The sequence below is a fragment of the Oreochromis aureus genome, linkage group 13 (genome assembly GCF_013358895.1).
Source record: "Oreochromis aureus strain Israel breed Guangdong linkage group 13, ZZ_aureus, whole genome shotgun sequence".
NCBI classification, from domain to species: Eukaryota; Metazoa; Chordata; class Actinopteri; order Cichliformes; family Cichlidae; genus Oreochromis; species Oreochromis aureus.
This window is the reverse complement of record NC_052954.1, coordinates 13,165,456-13,183,764: the sequence shown is the minus strand read 5'-3', so window position 1 is coordinate 13,183,764 and position 18,309 is coordinate 13,165,456.

Here is an 18,309-nt window from a genome sequence, read left to right as displayed (position 1 = left end):
CTGTCACCTCATAACAAGAAGGTCCTGGTTCCTCCCACAATCCAAAGAGATGCATGGGACTGTGTTAATGTGATTTTAAACGGAAAGTAGGTGTTAATGGGAGAGTGAATGATTGTCCCTATGTGTTGGCCCTGCTCGGGATTGGTCAGCTGTTCAGGATGTACTCTGCGTCTCGCCCTATGACAGCTGGGATATACAGGGGTATTTTGGTCAGTCTTGTAAGGAGCCAGTAAACAAGGAAGGAGGAGGGGGAGAAGTAGATGCCTATTGATTCTGTGGACAGTGACTCTGATCACTTTAAACAGGCTGGGATCGACAAGCCGTCCCCAGGCAGAGCAAGGCCTTGATCTGACAAAGAGGAAAGCAGCCTATGGGTGTATCCATCAGCAACAAACATTCCAGAACTCAACAAAAACAAGAGAGGGTATTAACTGTGATGCCCATTGATCGGTCAGCGCTGCGCACAGTCACCGAGACAAAGCTGGCCCCTTCGATTTGTCTGGAGACAGACCCGGTGTAATTGTAAGGAACTGCAAACAGCAAAAAGAACAGCACAGGTCAACAGGACATTTTCAGTTGAAACACATTTTTTGTAATGTGTTACAGACAGACAACAAACAGGTGAGGTGGAAGAAAAAGACAACCAACACGGATTGAGAAAATAACGGTGAAAAACACAGAAATCCATAGAGGTTTGAGCTGAGCAGTGACATTAACAGTCAAGGCAGAGAGCTCCTCCTGGCTTTACTGCCCACCGTGCACCAGGGGTCATTCTTTCCAGACAGATCTGTGAGCAGGAGGTACATATTAAGAGCTTAGAGGTAGCTTTATTCTGTCGTGTTTGGTAGAATCTCACAGGTGGGGGTCAGCATAAACAAAAAGTCTGAAGCTGTTAGACTGTCCTTTTTCTTCCTGAGGCTTGACACCAGATGGAAGCACAATGGACACACATTTGAAGCTTTTGATGTTTTTTCCTCGACACTTACACGATACAGTATAAAGCAAGCACGCTGTCAATAGCTTTTCCAAAAACCACTACAGAACAAATTTCCTAGATTTTGACTTTAAAATGGGACAACACACACCTATTGTAGAATGACACTGCTGGATCATTTATCACACTTTAGCATTTATCAGAGAAAGTTGCAGTCACTTCAGAAGCAGATGCTTTCTACTCAATTTGCTTCACGAAATAGTATTCCTGCTTAATCCAAAAAGAGTTGTTTTTAATTGGATACATTTTTGCTAACGGGCAGATAAAAGCACACTCTACCCACACGTTTAATGTAATATATTGAGTTATGGTTGCTTTCTTAGTCCAAGTTTTTGCCAGTGCTCCTGTTCTGCTTCAGCATGCATGAAATGATTGATTAATTGAGAGTCCACACGAATGATGTCATCAGCCACATTTTGTGAATTATGTGAGTGATCCTAATGACAGTTTGACGCAGAACCAATCTAGAGTACGGACAAGAAAGGTGATGGAAATTCATTGCTTTTGAATGGATGTAATTTGTGTCCAGGTCAGAATGTGCCAATTGCCACAAGCTTGAGCATTTCCCAAACCAGCAATTAAACAGAGAGCACATAAATCATTGGAGGAACATGGTTGACAGACAGGGACTTTCTAATCGCAGCCATTGAGCTGCGGAGGAATTCATTTTTATTAGAATTAAACGGACGTGAGTGGCATGTGACATTTGTTTGCAGTTAAAAAGCACAGTTTTTAATGACACACAAAGCTGTCTGAGCTTTATGTGTTTTTAGTATGCCATAACTGATAACTTTGTTGTACCCTCCATTGCTAAAATGGACAAACCTTAACCTGACAACAGTCTTCAAGCAGTAATATTTCTAAAATTGCATTTGAAATTATATCATAATTGCGCTCAGCTTGTACTTTAAACATAACATAGTTTTATTGTACCATTAAATTACTTTTTATTTTCTATGACTATTCTGATGAATACAATCCGAATAAATAGAAGGAGCCAATCAGAGCACTGCAACAAGTGCTTTCATTGCTCAAATGTAATAAAATTATCCTTTTTACCTCAGACCCGCAACTAGACGTTGCTCCAGGTCAATCAGTTTTCTGAAATTATGTCTCTGCCTCCTCAGATGTTGTCCTAACTCTGCCAACAAGAGCTCAAACTACCCCACTGACAGAAAAGAGTCCCCACTGAAATTCAGCAAAAGTGGTCTCTATACAGCATCCACTCCTGGATCAAACCATGAAAATCTCCCTGCAGCTGCAGTCTCATGAGAATTTGATGAATCCAGAATTTCTCTTTCTTCCTTTTCTTGTTTAGAAACATCAGGATCGGCTCATCATCGCTTGATGTTGACTCCATTTTTTTCCCTGTGAGCTTTTTGAGGATGAATTTCCCACAAAAACATAACATTTTCAGTGTGTATTTGCATTACACGACAAGTTTGGATCCAAAGAATTCTTTATTTCGTGTCGCTTGTGTAGTGGCCTTCAGCTCTCTAAATGCTATTAAACAAACACCTTTAATAGTTATGTCATGAACTGGCTGTGTGGCAGGCAGGAAATAGGACCCAAATGCAAACTCACGGGAAAACAGGACTGAACTCAAAATACAGCTTTATTGCTGACAAAAGATGACCAAAGATAACAGCGATACAAAATAACATGAAACTAAACTGGGAAGTACTAAGGAACGGACTTACGAGGAAACACACGGAGGGGCACACAGTCATGAGGGAGAACGCGACACAGAACTGAGGGAGACGCAGACATAAATACACAGAGGGTTAACGAGGGGAGTGGGAGCACACGGGGAACACAGGTGACACTGATAATCATAACGAGACAGGGCAGGAGTGAACACAACATGACGCATGCTGACGAGGGACTGTCAAAGCAAAACAGGAAGTGCACAGAGGTTCAGACAGGCGGAGAGAGGGAGGACAGACATAACGGGCTGGGGAAAACATGGAATAAAACACAAGGAGGGGAGACGAGGGCTCACAGATACACAGAGGGGCACACGGGGTAAAAGTCACAAGGGGAAATCAAATAAGAAACAACTTAACAGAGCAACCCAGGAACCATGGCCTAAATAAAGAACAAAATACAAAAATACATGAAAACTAAGAATGCTGGGCCAACATGGCCCAGGATCATGACAAGTTATTTGAAACTTGTGTAGTTAAGACATTGTTCTGAGTACATATATATCTATATATATGTATGTATGTATGTATGTTTTTTGTTTTTTTTTACATGTGTGGGCTTAGAAACACACATGTATCTAGATGCAGACATAATTCTTCATACACAAAGCCGTTATTCCTGGTGTAATTTAAGACAGCCCTTTGCAACGTGGTAATTATGGCAGAATGAAAGATTTGCACATCCTGGTAACCTAGCATTGCTGACGGGTCGCTGCATTTCTGCGGCAAAATGGAAGAGGTCTGTGAGCAGATTAACAGGACAATCTTTTACATTTTATCTCCAAGACTCATGCAGAGAATTGAGACGGTCAGGCTCCCTTTAAATCACTAAGTCAATTACCTCGTACATATGGGACAGCAGTGATTTGGATATCGGAGATGGGTGGAGTTGAGCGCAAAGGGGCTGTATCAAAGGAGTCTGTCTTAGCTGTGCCGTGCCCCTCAAGGCTATACTTATGAACACCTCACTGACTCTGATTCGCGGCTGTGCTGGTTGTGATAGCTTTGGCAGCAATAGCAAGTTGAGATGAGATGGAAGATGGAGCACCTGGTCCAGGAGCAACTGCTAGCATCTCCAGGGACTTCAGTAATTAGCATCACATTCACATTATAGCACCTCTGAAAACACAATGTGTCTGGCACCTCAATAACACCTGCGCTTGATGTTTTCAAATATATTTTCGTGTGCCAGATTGTCATCTAAACATTATGCTTGAGACAAAGGTTTAAAGTTTATTTTTAGTAAGCTGTACCTCATAAAAAATGGTTATCACAATGTATCTTAAAACAGTTAGTGAGGACTTCTGTAGACTAACATTGTATTTCTGTAAATTTGCAGAATAATCACAGCAACAGGCATTGGTGTGGAGGGAATCTGCTGAAGGATCCATGAGCTGTTTTTCATTTTGTGATGTGTTGAGACTCAGTGTGCAGTTTGCATGTTCTCATTTTGTGTGCAGAACATTTACATATATTATAATTACAGTGTGACGGATAAATTGCTGAAAAGATCTCTTTAGATAAAAGGAAATGACAGAATATCTTCATAGCTAATTGATTTACTCTATCTGATAATACATTTATTGAAAGCAACATTATATTTTTTATAACAATGCATAGATGGATAGATCTGAAAGCATCGATTAACAGCGATTAACCCAATATATTATTAGACTTTGCAGTTCCTGTCTGTTGTCAGCATTTCAGCTTCTGTAAGCACATTTGTTTTAATTTTGCAGGCTGAAACTGAAATGCATCATCAAATGCTCAGACGCTATCAAGTTGACAAAAGCCATGTGCTCGAGACTTTTGCTTTAATTCCTGCAATGGTAGATGTCTAGAATCACATTTTGCAGTAATGACACACACAAAACATAGAACCACAAGGTAAACAGTTTGTTGGTCCGGACCAGAAGAACACAGAGAATACAAAACAGACACGGAGAGCTTGTGAATGTAAAAAGGCAAATGAGTTGAAGCTTGACATGGTGATCTGATAACTAGAAGGATGGGGGTTTATCCAGGCCACATGCCAAAGTAACCTTGGGCAATATACTGAACACCAGGCTGTGTTCATCCGAGTGTGACTGTGTGAATGTTAGATATAAAAAAAGAAGTGCTTGTATGAATGCATGTGAATGGGTGAGTGAAGCATGTTGTGGAGTAGAATAGCACTATACAAGAACAAGTGCAGCTACTGCAATAATTTACCTGCTTAATCTTGTGTAGCTCCTCATTGCCAACAATGCACACGGGTCCTCTGGGGTTCCTGTGGTGACCTAGATTGACTTGTTCCAACACATCCTTTATTGGATGTGGGGATGCATGATCAGGTTGCCATCTGGGGTGACATGGTCATCTCGTATGGGCTCTTTGTCATGTTTACTAAAGCAGCTTTTGCCGCGTCCCGTTGTACTGTTGGAGGAGGATGCATGCTTGTTATTCAGTCTACTTGTCAGTGGTTTTAATGTTGCGGCTGGTCCACTCGATGTCAGGGCAGCAGAAACTTTGAAGGAGACTTTAACTGACAAAGTGGCAATTCAATGAATATTATCTACATTTAAGTGGAAACCCAGTATTCATTACAATGAGCTGGTGAAGAGATGAAAAGCTTTTTCCTCCACTTATGCATCTCATTTTAAATAAGTGAATTGGCATTTATGTAGTGATAAGTAATAGTTTAAAATATACATCGCATTAGATCACAGACTTGGAAGAGCTCAAATATGGTAATTATCAGGTTAAAGGTCATTTGCTCTGCTGTAGCCCTCAGAATATGACATTTTTCTGCAAAGAACTTGTGTAGGTCTTTAAATAAAATCTATGTGAAGCATTTCTGTATGCCAAATGGAGTGACAAGCTTGACATATTTTCTTCTAATGAAAGGAGACTGGGCAGATTTCAAGTTAATTGATTCAGTTACATGAAAGCTGAGTGGTCGACTTAAACGTTATTGAGAGTGACCTTTAACTTTGTTTTTATATAATAGTTGTAGAATTATAGGGACTATTTTACATAACCATCATCTTGTCATTGCATTAATTATCATTTCATCCAAGCATTTATTGAAGCTGCTGGCATTATGTTATAATAGGGGTTATCATAATCAAATATTAACATGTTTATTACAGGTGCAGTATAACTACTTTAAAATGATTGAGTTAAATATATATATATCATAACTCATATGCTGAGTATATTGTTACAGTAAAATAGTAGCTGAGCAAAGGCCTGAATGTATTCAGCTTCTTGTGGTATTTGAGTTTGCTTAGTTACAGGTGACGGAAGGATGTCCAGTCCATGGTGACCTCAAGGCCTTAGGTCATCACTATATTCGGAAGAGTATGCCACAAGGAGGAACCTCTATGTTGCAGTTAATTCTTAAAATACATGAATGTTCTGTACATGCAAATTATGTGCTTGTAAACGCAAGAAGGGGCGTTACAATACCCTGATGTTATAAAAGCAATCTAGAGTGTATTTTGGGTAGAGATGTACAACTGTTTTGCAGTTTGCACCTCTCCACGCTGCGTGCATTCATTAAAATCAATTGTTTGAATGACCTCTTCTGGACCATCATTGTTTTACTCTCGTCCTCAATTTCGAACCCGTAACATTTGGTGCATTTGGCGAGGTTGAGGGAGAAAAGTTGGAGGTTGAGACCGAGAGGGTCCGAGGCGCTCGAACAAGCAGACACGAGTCAGTGGTCGAAGTGAGTGGACATAAGCCGGCTTATTCAAAGGTAAGGCACTACCTGTTGAATTATTTCCAAAATGTGCCAGATTGGACATGAGAAATTGAAGTCTACTTACTGAAATTACTGGTAAATGTCTCTTTTGATTTTGGTGAAAATCTCATGAGAAGTTGAAGTTGAAGTAAGGAATAAGAAAAGAGTAAAAGTGAGTTAGAGTCTCACTAAAGGTACCGGGTTAAAGTCCCAAAGGAAAAGAGAATAAGAGAAAATAAGTAAAGAGTAAAGAGAATAAGTGTATTTAAAGCAGTTGGACTGCAGAGTGTAGGTTATTGGCGAAGAGTTTGTGACATTAAAGTCTCAATTGATTATAAAGCCGGGCTTGGACACCGATATGGTGGGTTTGTGATTTTCGGGGTGTCTTCAAAATAATTAAATTGTTTAGAACGGGACTCTGGGAGTCTAACAAGTGCATTTTTGTCGGAAGGTGACGCTTCCAAGTTGTCGGTGACGATCGACATTTCCTCGGGGAGAGATAGTTCACTTGGCAAGTGTGGAGAACTACGACACTCCAAAATAGCCACTGACTGGGTCAGTTTACCGTCCGGGGCGGTGGTGTGCACTTTTTTGGTTAGTAGAAACCGGGTTTCGGGCGTCTACCTTTTGACTTAAAACTTCGGGGAAGCCTGGGATGTGAAGTGTCCCCAAAACAGGGCTTCTTGGCAGGGGTTGAGTTGGTTGACGCTTTTAAATTGTGTTAGGGCATTAGATATGTGACCACGGCCGGGGCGGACTGGTTAAATTGATCATAAAAACTCAGGGAGTTTGTCCCTTGGAGGGTTAAGTTAAAGTTTTGTCTAAATTCGGTAGGTTCTGCAATTTCAGGCCTTGTAAATATTTTTAAGATATCAGACGTCTCTGTGTTATAATTTTTATGTTTGTATATAGGCTCTGTCTGCCACGGGCACTGCAGCAGGCTGGTTATTTTGAGATTGTGTGTCTGTGTCTATGTAAATGAGATGCCTGTGACTTATTTAGAGTGACATTTCCTGTTTACTAATGAGTGGCTAATGACTGACTGCAGAGCCAGGGTTAAGGACGACTTCAATCTGTGTTTTAAGGGAAGAAATGCAGTTTATGTTTATTATATTTGTGTGACTGTTGTTGATTATGATAAGTATTTCATGATAACTGTAGAATATGAGTATGGGGTCTGCTTGACATGTGTCTGTACTAGGTAAAACTGTATAAGACTGATAGGAAGTTTATAGAGACTGCTAGACATTGCTGATGCATGTGCTTAAGACGCTGATTTTGTTTATTACAATATGTAAGTAAAGTTTTATTTCTTGCCATGACTGTATGACTTTTGAGGGTTTTGAGATAGGATACATAAACTGTTGATACTTAAGACTGTTACCTGGGTTCTGAGAAGTGAAATTGAATTTGAGATAATTTAATTAATAAAGATGTCTGTAGCGATGTGTGTTTTGGGGTGTCAAGTAAGATGTTTTAGGATTTTTAGATGGGTTCTGTTTCAGTTTGAGATAATATATACAGTTACATTTTCTGTGTGTGTGTCGTTGAGTGACAACATGCGCAGTTTAAATTGGGCGCTGTTCCTTCCTCTTTTAGTTTCAAAACACAAAGGCTGTGAGATTAAAAATTACTGTGAGTAACGGTTTGACTTTTGACTAGGGAAATAATATGCTTACTTTTGGGTCTATGAAGATATTTGACCTTCAGTGATGTTATGAGAGGTTTCAGTTTTCTTTTTTTTTTCTTTTGACTTGCTCTTTCTGATCATGGAAGGCATGTCCAAAATACTCGTATGAAAGCGTATTTTGTGTGATTTTAACTGTGTGAATGCTGTCAGTATTTGATTTGAGTGACTGGGTGATTTCTCTGAGTAAGTGAAAAGGGGAAGTTTGAGAGAGAGAAAGGCAGTGCGTGTGAGACGATTTATGGCGTCTGAAAGAGGTTAGAGCATTTAAAAGGTGTGTATGGAATAAAGGAGTGTGGAATATATTTCTTGTGTGATGAAAAGTAGGATGTGCTAAAGTTTGAAAGTGTTTTTAATTCAAGAAAACAAAAACAAAGGAGTTAGATTAGTTTGAGGAACAGGAAATATTGCTCTGTCTACCGGGGCTGCAGCGACAGGAAATAGTGAACAGGAACTGTGCATGCCCATATATGGGAACTGAGTGTGTACAGAAAGAACACAGAGAGAGATTTAACTCTAGGCACATGAAGCAAATGAAGCCTTTAAGAAAAATGCATATATTACTAATTATATGGTTTAGTGTGTCAATACAGGTGGGCGTCTTTCAACTTTGCAACCTTGAGTTCAGCAGCAGAAAAGTAGATTAAAAGAATTGGGAGAAAATAAGCCAGTCTTTGGCTCGAAATTGTGCAGCTTGAGCTCTTACTTTGTCCTTCACCCCGAGAAGACACGCAAAAGACAGTTAATCACCTGATGAAGACAGATAGAACATCGTGGACTCGAATACAGCAGGCAAACGACAGTGCCACTGATCCATTAACACTGATGACGACTGACGACCAGCAGCAGCATGTAAGACTAATGCAACATGTACTGTGAAAATACAGGCTGGGCAGTTGAACAGTGGGATAAAGAATTGTGGAAGAGCACTGGACATTGAGTGATATTTTGCCACGCTGGGACTTAATCTGAAAGAAAAGACTGTAAAGAAACAGAGAAGAAGACAGCAGCTGAGTTGAGACTGTGTTTGCTGGAGCTTTGAAGCCCGAATAGGACATTGTGCAGAGAGGACCAGTGAGAGATGAAGCTGGACGAGTTTGACTGCGAGAATATAGGATATAATTGGATTGAAAATTGAAGCCTGAACTCATGAATTGTTTAGGGATGTCCACTACAGCATAACAAAGAGGTAAACATTAGAAAAGGTGAGAATAATGAAAGAAATAATTGTCATTACCTTAATGAATAGAAAACACACATACAAATTGTTACATGTGAGATATGTTTGAAATGAATCAGAAGTGAGATAGTTTGAATCTAAAGCTCAGTGGTGAAATGCATAAATTAAATATGAATATATAGGATGCAATGAAGAAACAGCTTACACGTAGTGTACATTAACATGAATACATAGAAATGCAATGAGAAACTCAATGAATTAATTTAATGAAGAAGCAGTTTACACCCAATTAACATAAAATGCAGGGAAGAACACGCTTATATGCATGGCATAATTGGTGTTTCTGACCAGAGACAGAGAAATGGGTTATTTAACCACTGGTGATAATAATGAAAATGTCTTAGTTTTGTTATTTTCAGGAGTAAAGCAGACTTGGACCGGCTCTCCACAGCAGCAGTCGGAAGAAAGTTAGAGGTTAACATCTATGGATAAGTAAAGGCAAGTTTCTGGTTGAATTGTTTTCACAGCATGATGTGTCCAGGAACCTGAAAAGCAAGCCCCAGCTCCTGGCTGAAGACCAGGAGGGCGGTAATTTAAGGTGGGAAATCAAAATGTGGGTTAGTAACTCGGGAAAAAGAAAACTGACTGCTTAACGGGAGAGTTGGGAAGAAGTCTGGGAGACTGTGAAGTCATAGATGCAAAATAACATATACCCATACACACACAAACAGAAAATGCATTAACCTTATAAAGACAAGCTCCTGAAGCTTAATGAACAGATATTGATTAAAAACCTGGCTAAGAACATAAGCATATGCAATGAAGATCTGCTTGCTGCTTGTATGAGTGAGAGAATGGTGTGAATGGTTAATACAATTGATGGAAAGATTTAAAAGAGATGGAAAAAAAAACAAAACAAAAGAAAAGTGTTTATAAGAGTGACTCAGGAGTGCTCTTGCACTGATTGATCAAAGTAAGTGATTAGTATAGAAAGAAAATGAAAATAATTAAATAATGTGATAAAGTTTAAACATGTATTTCTTTTGCCAAGTTAAATTGTTGAGATATGGCTGAGTATGGAAAAGTTTGAGAGCTTGTGTGAATGTGGACAGAGGAGCTTGCTGTGTGTGTGTGATTGAGGCCTTAAAGGAGGGGTAGATTGTTCAGGGTGCAAATTTGATTAGGAGGTTTATAAATTAGTGTTGACACATTGTTGTAAGGTGTTAGGCTGAATCTGAGTATGGTAAAGTGCTTAACCGGGGTTACTGTTGTGTACGAAACGGTGTAGCTTTTGGCGAGGTTTTCGTGTGTTGAATGGGTGAAATTTAAGATGGTTTAAGATTTTTGGGGCTGTTGTTTTCATTTTAATAGAGGGAGTTTTGATAAACATGGACATGTCTAAAAGGGCCCATAGTTTTTATAACAGTGCACTTAGAAAAAACCTGTCAGGTGATTTTGTTTTGTACTTTGATGAGCTAACAATCAGCTCTCTTTTTCTCATTTTGCTCTAAGCAGGCCTGGAAGAGAGTGAACTGACGGGCGCGGACAAATTACCAAGTAAGGATTGCAGCGAGTCAATCCAGTCAAAAGTATAGAGAACTATTTTCCTAAAAAGGAAAAACGAAATAAAACAAATGATTGAGCTCATTTTGCTGATGTGGAGCATCTGATCACGTGCGCAGAAGGCTGCAGATCAGCAAAAATATCATGTGTGAATGCATGGGAGTGAATGTGAGTGATGGGACCAAGAGGGGAAATAAATAAAAGGTTGACAAACAGGACAAGTGGGAGACTTAAATCTGGGGATGCTGATTTTGGGATATTGATGTGTGCGTTGAGAAAATTATTTATTGGGGTTGGATTATGTTATTACATTATAGGATGTTAAATGCTAAAAGGAAATATTGATGTAACTTAAGTTACCATGAACGGAGGGGACACATGATTAATAACTGTTCTGTGTAAGTTTATTTTGGGTTATAACACAGGTTGGATCATCAGTGGAGAAAGTGAGTATAAAAGGTGATGTTCTGGTTAACACACAGGCTTTTGTTTATAGGACGTTTCAAGGATGCAGGCTGTGGATGGAGCCAAGAAAAGATTTGACATGATGATTAATTTGATTTCATTCCTTAAAAACAGGTTTGAAGGTCCGGAGCATGTAGACTTAATATGATATGACTAACCTTTTTAATGCCCTAACCTGAGTGAAGGATTTTGAGTTTGTAACACATGAGATGTGTCACAAAAGGGGAGTTACAGGATTTAAGGTTTAATTTGAAAGGGTTTAGGATTACTTGATGATGTTTAGGTTTTTTGATAATTTAGGTATGGTAAAACTGAGGCAGAAAGTGTTATTTTCAGGTTATTTTTGATTTCTAGAATAAGAGGTTACAATTTAGGCGTGCACATACAGATATGTCAAAGGAAAATTGTATATATGTTATCAGCTACATGAAATGTGTCTACATGACGTTTACCTAATAACTTATGTGATGATAAAGTTGTTTACCGACTAGCAGCTTGCTTTCTTCTTGAACCTACAGACTTAGAAAAGGGGAACTTCAGCTCTGAGTTCTGAGAATAACTCTGGTATTTTTATAAGTAGACAGGAAACACGTCGAGACCGCCGTATAGGGCAAATGTGTTAGAGCTTGTAATTAAATGTGGGCTTGAAAAGAGGAAGCAAATTTGGTACAGGACGTGCTTGAGATGATCAGATGAGAGAAAGGAGAAGAACAGAGCACAAATACACCGAGTTGTTTATATTACAAAGAAGATCAAAAGTTTGTTAGACACAGGTTATAATGGAAGCATAAAAGGGATGAGAGGAACTTTACATAACATAGAAATCCTGCAACAATTCAGTAAATTGCCCAAACACAGTGTTCAGACCGGATATGCGCTACCCGTTAAGGGGGGCGAAGAAATCAGGCCTAAGTTTGAAAAATGAAATGGGTTAACTCGATAGAGGATGTTTCCAAAGGTAGAGAAAATAATGTAGGACCTTTTACCAGGAGAAAGCTAATTGTATCTTTTACACTTTACAGTGTGCACTGAGGGAAGTCAGGAATAGTTTAAATTAGGATTAAAAAATTGAACTAGGTGGAAAGGGGGTGTAGCAAGTAGATTTAGGGCAGCTCACAGCCTGGCGTAAACGCAAGGTGCTGTCACACAGCTTAAGTTATTTGTTTGATTTATTTTAAACATTGAAAACATACAACCCGTTGAGGAGACAGATAGGGTTGGGGAATTGAAAGGTTTTGTTTGTTTAGCATAATCTCTTTTGTTATATTTTAGCTTTAACAGGGAACATGCCTCTCTGGAGCTTCTCTCCTGATGCTACCCTGCCAAAGACCCTTATCCATAGAGACTATGTCAGCTCCCAAACAGACAACAACAAACCAAATCTAGCAATAAAACAAATTAAACATTAATAGTAACAAAGCAAGGACAATACAGAATCCACATCTGAACCGAAGAATAAAACAGTGAAATATGGATTATTAAATATTAGGTCTCTCTCGTCAAAGCCTCTGTTAGCTCACGCCAAGCGGTCGCAGCAGATGGCTGCCCGTACCTGAGCCTGGTTCTGCTGGAGGTTTCTTCCTGTTAAAAGGGAGTTTTTCCTTCCCACTGTTGCCAAAGTGCTTGCTCATAGGGCGTCACAAGATTGTTGGGTTTTTCTCTGTATCTATGAAGCGCCTTGAGGTAACTTTTGTTGTGATTTGGCGCTATATAAATAAAATTCAATTGAATTGTATTGAAGTAAACTTAATGTGATAAATTAGAATTAGTTCATTTCTCAAGTGAGAAATGAAAAGGGGACTGGTGTTAGGAATAAAAGAAATATTTTTAATGTGTACTCTAATAATGAAGGCTTGTAGAGCAAGGCCACCTTTGACTCACAAACAAGAGCTCAGCCAGATTGAAAAACAGGAAGTTTTAGTGCACAAGGCATATTAATAGATATAGACACAAAAAAGAGGAACTCCCCATATAAACAACGTTCAAGCCTGTGTGACGTGTAAAGTACCGAAATAACACCATATAGGTCACAGCTGATGATTCTAATGTTAGAGAGCTCTTGCAACTGGCGTCTGAGCTGTGCAGAGGTCTCTCACCCCGGAAGATGATTGAATAAAGAAAGACAGGTACTTATGTATGTCAGCATAAGGTGGAGTCCAACAGAAGCAAGGCACCCTACATGCATACAGCATGCACCAGGGGTTGCCAAAATAATATAGAAAACAGCACATGTAGTGAGAGAACACCCACCAAAAGTTCTGACTACACATAGTGTGGTGGCATATGTGAACTCGCAGGCGTTCACGATGACATCATTAGCACAACAGAGACTGAGTAAAGTTTTAGATGCTCCAAATCTGACATTTACACATGAAGGAATCAATATGGCAGATTTAATGGGATCAGGAGAACCTCATGATTGTACTAAGAAAGCAGAAGTTGAAGGGAAAGTCAGGGAAGATTTAAAAGCAGAACCTATCCCTGGAGCTGAGGATTGGTTCATAGATGGCTGCTGTCATCGTGATGAAGAAGGATCGAAAGCAGGCTATGCTATAGTCTGCAAGCAAGGAACTGAATTTGAGCCCACGAGGAACTCCAGCAGTGGAAGGAGCCACGCTGGACTGGTCCTATGAGGTCGTTGCCAGAACAACTATAGCAGGTCAACTAAAAGGGAAAGGCGATGCCTGGTATCATTGGTCGCAGTGTGCGCCAGCACATGAGAGCTTGCTAGAGGAAAACTCATCTTTAACTAACACAGGTGTCAACGATAACGAGCAGAGGCAAAATAAATCCTCTCACCTGTGCAACGGGCCAACCAGTAGTCTACCTGGGAGGCCGAAGAAAGAAGAGGAGCAGCGCAGAAGGTCGCCACGCCAGCAGAAAGGAGCGGTGACAAGTTGAGGACTCCACAAAAGCAGGGAGTTTCATTCCAGGATATAAAGTTTATATAACATGATGCAAACACACGAATCAGAGACACGTAATGAGAAAACTGATTAGAATGTTCCTTACAACTACATGTTTATTGTATGCAATGATATTAACTATGGCTGTGTTGTTTATTGTTTATATTTTGCAGGGCACTCCGGACCACTTGTCTGAACACGGAGGCCAGTCCAGCCCAGCACTTCCTGAGACTGTACTTGCCAATATGGGATCGGTAAAAACGACAAAAGCGCGAGGTGTCAGGTAAAGGTGATGAGTGTCTCAGCATGAATAATGGCATAGAGTTGAATTATGTTAAAGGGTCTACCAGCTCATTCATGTTTGATTTGTGTGACGTCATTAAGTGTACAGGAGGTAGTAGTAGCTGGAGAGCATATGATGTATGGGTAAAGCGTGCCACCGGTTTCAAGGACAGTAACCTCTGGCTTGATTGGGTGGCTCAAAATGCTAGAGAACAACATGTATTAAAGGCTATTCCACAACACAACACACGTACCTTAGCCGCCAGAGGTAAGAGACATATTTTGGCCGAAAGAGGGACCCAGGGTACACATGCATATGACCCTAGGTTAAACTCTCCAACCTAGACTCTATTGGAGTGCCCAGGAGAGTTCCAGATGAGTACAAGCTGGTAAATCTGATAGTGGTAGAATTCGAAAGTATATTTCTTTGGGTGACACCTAATAAGAATGTTGATCGCATTAACTATGTTCATTGCAATCTGCTGAGACTCTCTAACCTAACCAGGGATGCCATGATGGGGTTCGCAGAACAATTGGGTCCGAGTTTGCTGATGGGAAATCGAATGGCCTTTAACATGAGAAGGAGGCGTGTGCGCCATATTCGGAGACATGTGCTGCACTTTTATCCCTAATAATACTGCCCCAGATGGCTCAGTAACCCGAGCTCTGGAGGGTTTGAAAACTTTGTCTAAAACTATGCATGAACACTCAGGTATCGAAAATCTGCTGGCGTCCTGGATGACATCTGTGTTTGGACAATGGAAAGGTGTGGCTATGTCAGTGATGTTTTCTTTGACTGTACTTTTGGGAATATTGGTCATCGCTAGTTGTGGTATCATTCCTTGTGTCAGAGGATGGTTGGTAAAGATAATGGCGAGGGTTGCGAACCCTGCCTGGGTTGAGGGAAATTCTTTATTCCTATTATATAATCTGCATTATTATGATTGCATTAAGAACATGTTTTACAGCATTGTTTACCAGTAATATTGTTTACAGGGTTCATATTGCATTGCATAGGTTTGTCATCACACTCATTCTATTCACAGGTTTAGTTCATTTTATACACATTGCATATCTGTGCTTGTTTGGAGTTGATGTTCTATCCAAGAGGGTTTTAAGCTTCACTGGTGAGAGTGTCCAGGTGATACATGTTGAGGGAAGATGAGAACATAGCAGGTGAATTGCATGCACGCTTACAAACACACATGATTTAAATATAGGCCAGGCCAAAGGCCTGGACTTGATGCAGCTTTCAACTTTACAGCTCCTAACTTGCAGGAATGGCGGGGAGTGTAATGAATGAATGCAAAACATGCTTACAGACACAAACATGACAGGGGTTTATTTTACAGGGTAAAGGTGGACCACAGGTTGCTTTGTTTCTGCTTAGCAACTACTGAGGTAAATGGTGTTAAAGATAAATATGCAATAAGTGAACAAGAAATGTGTGAGGGTGAGCCGGGTGAAACAAAATGTTGTAGATAATGGAAACTTGTCTAACGGGCATTAACAGTAACCTTTGCATGTTATGTATATGCTTGAGGCCAAAGGAGGCATAAATCCAGATAGAAAACTTTGAAGTGTGCTTTTAGCGGAGATTTAGGCTGACAGGGGATGGTGTATATTTTACCGGGGTGTGTTTAATAAAAAAAAAACTAAAAGCGTTGCTCACACACACATAAAGAGTATTGAGATTAAATAAAGTTAATATAATGGATAGAGCCCAGAACAGGAAAATACATAAGTAAAATCAAATGTAATGTTTGATTTCACTTTTATTGGGAAACAATCAGGCTAGAAATGTGAGTAACCTATGTTTAAACTGTGAAAACACTCTCCACATACATTAAAACTGTGCAACTCTGAGTGGGCCATGCAATCAAGCAACTGTTACATATCTGTATTAAACTAGCCAACATAGACTCACCACCACATGATGTTGCCCTGCAGCGGGGGCAGAAAATCATTTCCAAACCAGGGATCTTATGTTGATTATCATATTCTTACTTATGTACACACACACACACACAGAGGGAAAAATTTCAAAACAAAACAAAAAACAACTTCGCTTAACCTGTCAAGCACAGGAGCAAAAATAAAAATCTCTTTGGGCTCTGTTAAAACTTCTTTAGTAAAAGTGTAAAAGGCCAAACCTAGGAGGTTGGGCAACCCGGAAAGTCCCTCCAGTATCAGGAGTTAATAGTCAGGAAACATTCTTCACTTTAACGCGTTTTTATGAAAACCACTGACTCATAGATGCAGATAGACATACAAGTGCACATACATCCAGATGTGCATTTAGACATTAAAAGTGTAGAGACATGTACACACAGATTGGCAAACCGGTACAGAGTCTAGCTGAAGAGCTTAACAAAGCAGACGTGGCAGTAGGGTTTGTGATTTTGCCTGATATGATATTGGGAACCAACTTTGAATAATGACAGGAACCTGAGATGAACACAGTAGGTTAGTAAGGTGTAGCAGAGAGAGGGTCAGAGCGAAGGTAGTGGACCTGGGAATAGTGTAGTGACGTCTTTGGAAGACGTCAAAAGGGGGAATTGTAGAATTATAGGGACTATTTTACATAACCATCATCTTGTCATTGCATTAATTATCATTTCATCCAAGCATTTATTGAAGCTGCTGGCATTATGTTATAATAGGGGTTATCATAATCAAATATTAACATGTTTATTACAGGTGCAGTATAACTACTTTAAAATGATTGAGTTAAATATATATATATCATAACTCATATGCTGAGTATATTGTTACAGTAAAATAGTAGCTGAGCAAAGGCCTGAATGTATTCAGCTTCTTGTGGTATTTGAGTTTGCTTAGTTACAGGTGACGGAAGGATGTCCAGTCCATGGTGACCTCGAAGGCCTTAGGTCATCACTATATTCGGAAGAGTATGCCACAAGGAGGAACCTCTATGTTGCAGTTAATTCTTAAAATACATGAATGTTCTGTACATGCAAATTATGTGCTTGTAAACGCAAGAAGGGGCGTTACAATACCCTGATGTTATAAAAGCAATCTAGAGTGTATTTTGGGTAGAGATGTACAACTGTTTTGCAGTTTGCACCTCTCCACGCTGCGTGCATTCATTAAAATCAATTGTTTGAATGACCTCTTCTGGACCATCATTGTTTTACTCTCGTCCTCAATTTCGAACCCGTAACATAGTCTATCATCTTCTCAGTGGCTCTGACAAGACTCATACAGCTGTTATAGCGTGATCATACGGGCTCATCTGTCGACTGCCACAACTTCAAATGACTCATACGAACAGACACAGAGGGTAAAAAAACCATCTTGAAACAGCCAGCTTTAATCCTGAGAACTGTCCACAGTTTAAAGAGAAACACCACAAGCTTTTTAACTGTCATGATACATACATACAGTATGGCTGATGTGTGCTACATTGTGTGTCTTGGCGATTATGTGCTGTCGTGTTTAAAAGGTGTATCGCCTCAAAAACACACCAGTATAAATTATAAACTATGTTTTTAAATTAAAGTTTGACCCTTGTTTATGATGCTTGTAATTTTCTTTTCTTCAGTACCTTGACGCAGACTGGCTGCTCGAAATGATCCAGTGAGGTCTCAGACAGCAGTGGATAATCCGAGTGATCAAAGGGTCTTAATGCAATATGAGGGTTTTTTAAAGGTCAGCTGCAGATCTGCCATTTCTTATAAGTCCTGTGCTCTCCTTTGGCCTGCCAGCCATTAAAGGTCACATCATACTACTCTCCTGCAGACAAAAAGATGGCAAAAGGCTCTGCGTAGAGGGGGCC